General features: G+C 32.0%; 1 non-coding gene across 1 annotated transcript; it reads right to left on the bottom strand.

Annotated features, from left to right (window-relative positions):
- Window positions 1-3,608: 3,608 nt before the first annotated feature.
- On the bottom strand, window positions 3,609-3,745 carry LOC111726778. The gene has a single exon (XR_002774478.1). It is a non-coding gene; the product is annotated as a small nucleolar RNA SNORA2/SNORA34 family (small nucleolar RNA).
- Window positions 3,746-4,125: the final 380 nt, after the last annotated feature.

Here is a 4,125-nt window from a genome sequence, read left to right as displayed (position 1 = left end):
GCATTGATACAACATTTTAACTAACAAGTAGAGAAAATAAATTTATTGAAAGTACATAAAAAACATTCTTCAGGACAATATGCTAAGTTATAAAGCAAATCTCAATATACTTAAAAAATTGCAGCAATAAAATAATAATCTATCACCACAAAGAAATGAGATTAGAAATCAAAATAAAAGAATTTATAAAATTCACAAATATGTGGAAATTAAATAGCATACTCAATAATAACTAATGATGCCCGGCAGTAGTAGCTCATATGTATAGTCCTAGCACTCTGGGAGGCTTTAGAAATTATGGAAGACAAAAGACAGTGAGATATCCAGGTATTAACTGGATACTTTGTACTAAGTATCTTTGTACTAAGTATCTTTTTTGGTGCTAAGTAACTTTGTACTTTTCTCCTTTCTATTGATTTAAATATGATATCTCACTGTCTTTTGTCTTCCATAATTTCTAAAGAAAATTAGAAAGGTGAAGACAGGAGTGTGAGACCAGTCTGAACAAAGCAAAATCCCCATCTTGACTAAAAATAGAAAAATTAGCCAGGCAAGGTAGTGCTTGCTTATAATCCCAGCTACTTGGGAAGCTGAGGCAGGAGGATCACTTGAAACCAAGAGTTTGAGGTTGCTGTGAGCTAGAGTGAGGCCATGGTATTCTATGGATAACCAAGTGAGACTCTGTCTTAAAATAATAATAATAATAATAAATGAATAGGACAAATGAGAAACCACAAGGGCAGTTAAAAGATATTTGGGGGATGGAGGGTCACAGTGTATGGCACAACTCTTGATGGCAAGACACAATTATAAGCAGGACTTTATCTAACAAAAAATGCAATCAGTGTAACCTAATTCTTTGTTGAATCCCACACAATAAAAAAAAATAATAAATGAATCCAAAACAATAAAAAATAATAAAAAACAATATTTGAGACAAATTACATAAAAATCTGAATAGAGCTATAAAAGTAAAATATTTGATACTAAATGAAAAGCATCATTCACACAAAGAATCATGTACAGATGGCCAACTAGGGCAAGTTGGCTCACTAGAAAATTCTACCAAATATTTAAATAATATTAATACTATTTTTTAAAAATTCTTCTAAATAAAGAAGAGAGAAATTTTTGAACACATTCTATGCAGCTTTTAGCCTGATAAGAAATCAAACAAAAATAAAACTATAGAGAAAATGTCATTATGAACATAGATTTAATACAATATTACAAATAATATCAAGCCAAAAAATTTAACGACCATGATCAAGTGGGATTTATCCCAGTGATGTAAGAATAGCACAATCTGCAGAAATCAATCAATGTAATATGTCATATTAATTAAATGAATGACAAAAAACATTGTCTTAATAGACAATTGAAAAATATTATATAATTAAATACAATTTTTATTATATAATAAAAGCACTAACAATCTATGAACAGGAAGATGCTTGCTCATGTTGATAAAATGCATTTGTGACATTCCTACAACTTAATACTAACACTAGTTTTTTCTTTTTTAATTTTAATAGATTAAAGAGGTGTGAGAGATTTATTATAATATGGATGCATTATAGTGGTGAAGTCAAGGCTTTAGTATACTTATTAACCAAATACTGTACATAGTACCCAATAGGTAGCTTTTCATCCCTCATCACTCCCCCACTTTCCCTCCTTTTGAATCTCCAGAGTGAATTATACCACTTTGTATTACCATGTATACCTATCAACAAGCTCCCACTTATAAGATAGACCTCACAGTATTTATTTTTCCATTACTGAGATATGTTACTTAGGATGTAACAGGGAATGGCCTGAAAAAAAAGGGTAAAAATGTGTTCTGTCTTTTTAAACCATCTCCCATACTTTTTGGGAATTAGAACCTGCATGCCTCCCTCAAGCCAGTGGTCAGAAGAGACAGGGGAGTGTCCTTTGTTCTTTGTACTACAGGAGATGATTCCACAGAATTGTCAAGGCAGAGGTCTGGGAGATTCTGGCAAGTGGAGGTTGCAAGATTTTCTTTACTGGAGATTGGGTCAATCAGAACTATTAACTGTAATTAAGCAATAATCCCCTGAAGCTGAAAATAGTCCCTTTAAAAATTCTGTATTTCTGCTTATAATTAGGATAATGGCATTTTAAGATGGGAGTTTTCATCCTCCTAATTTGCTGGCAAATTAATAAACTCCTTTCTCCTATTCATTAACCAGTTGCCCTTGTTTTTCTGATGTTGCCTCATGTATAACTGCCAAGCTTTCAGTAATAAGGATGTTAGTTTCTAGTTCCATTCAAACTGCTCTGAAAGACATTATTCCATTCTTCCTTATGACTGAGAGTATTCTATGGTATATGTATGTATGTCCACACATAGAGGTATGTATGTGTGTGTGTGTGTGAATACATACAAAATGACTGGTATCCCCAGAAATACAAAAAATCATCTAAGACTACTATGAGCACCTTTGTGAACACAAACTAAAAAATCTAGAGGAAACTGACAAAGTTTTGGACACAATCTCCCAAGGTATTTATGCACACATCAGAGAATACTACTACAATTTTTGCTTGAGGAATCTCTTTACTGTTTTCCATAGAGGTTGTACTGATTTACACTCACTCTTATCAGTGGCATATAACAAAATCCACACTAACATCTTTGTTTTTTTGACTTTTTAGTAATGGCCATTCTGGCAGAGGTAAAGTGGTACCTCATTGGGGTTTACTTTCATTTCCCTAATGATTCGTTATGTTGATCATTTTTTTCAAATAGTTGATGTCCTTTTGCATATCTTTTGAAAAATATCTGTTCATAATTTTGGCCCAATTTAAGTGGAGTTATTTTTTTCTTTCTGACTGATTTCTTTGAGTTCCACATACATTCTGGATGTTAATTCTTTGTCAGATGTATAGTGTGCAAACATTTTCTCCCATTCTGTAGATTATCTGTTTATATTGTTAATTACTTCTTTTATTGGGCAGAAGCTTCTTGTTTTTAATCCTGTTTATATGATGAATCAAATTTATTGATTTGCATAGGTTGAAACGATGATTTAACTGATGAATACTGGGATGAAATACACTTGACTATGGTAAATTATTTATTTGGTGGGCTATTGGATTCAGTTTCCTGGCATATTATTGAGGATTTTTGCATCTATTTTCTATTACCTGTAACAGCCTGCATTTGTAAGTGTGAGTCACATGCTAGTCAGATATTTGTAACTCAGAACTCACTATAAAAGTGTCCATTAATAAGCGTGAGCTATTTGTAAGTGTGAGATATTTGTAACTCAGTTACTGCCTATATTGGCTTTCTTGGGTCAGTTAGGAAAGATTGCCTCCTGCTTGATGTTATGGAAAAGTTTCAGTACAATGAAAATTCGTTTTTTTTTTTTTTTTTTTTTACTGTAGAATTATATTTTTATTTTGGGTAAAAACCCACAGTAATTTTGGGGGGCTGTAATTAAGATTTAACAGCACTATAATTCTAACGAATAACTTAAATATCCTCTTGAGATAAATATAATAATATTTTATAGATATTTTGGAACCCCAGTATTAAGACTACAAATATATACTAGCCTACATCTATCACCAATAACTCGTACTGTTTCTTTCTAATGAGTTGACCATTACATTTCCAAAGTTCTGAAATAGCCAACACACCATGGAAAGATAATTCTTTAGGCGCCTGCTTGAAACCAACAGCTTCAGCAAACTGCTGGCCTTGATTCAGGGCCAAATCAGTTCTTTTTTATAGGTCTAATAGAATATAGCTGTAAAAGTCTGATCCTAGACTTTTTTTTTTCTTGGTAGACTTATAATTATTAGTCAATCTTGCTATTCATGATTAGTCTATTCAGTATTTCCATTTCTTCCTGCTTCAAGCCTGGGTGGTTGTATCCAAAAATTCGTCCATTTCCTCTAGATGTTTTACTTTGTGTGCATAAAGGCATGCATAATGGTATCAGTTTTAATGTCTCCTTTTTTATTTCTGATTGAGATTATTTGAATCATCTCCCTTTTTTTGGTCAATCTACCTAGTGGTGTATTAATTTTTTTTATTCTTTCCATAGAACCAACATCTTGTTTCATTGACTCTTTGTACTTATTTTTTCAATA

This window comes from Otolemur garnettii, unplaced genomic scaffold (assembly GCF_000181295.1).
Source record: "Otolemur garnettii isolate 467f Iridium unplaced genomic scaffold, OtoGar3 scaffold00079, whole genome shotgun sequence".
In the NCBI taxonomy this organism is placed as follows: Eukaryota; Metazoa; Chordata; class Mammalia; order Primates; family Galagidae; genus Otolemur; species Otolemur garnettii.
The sequence above is the reverse complement of the archived record's forward strand: the minus strand, read 5'-3'. Positions and strand labels throughout refer to the sequence as shown.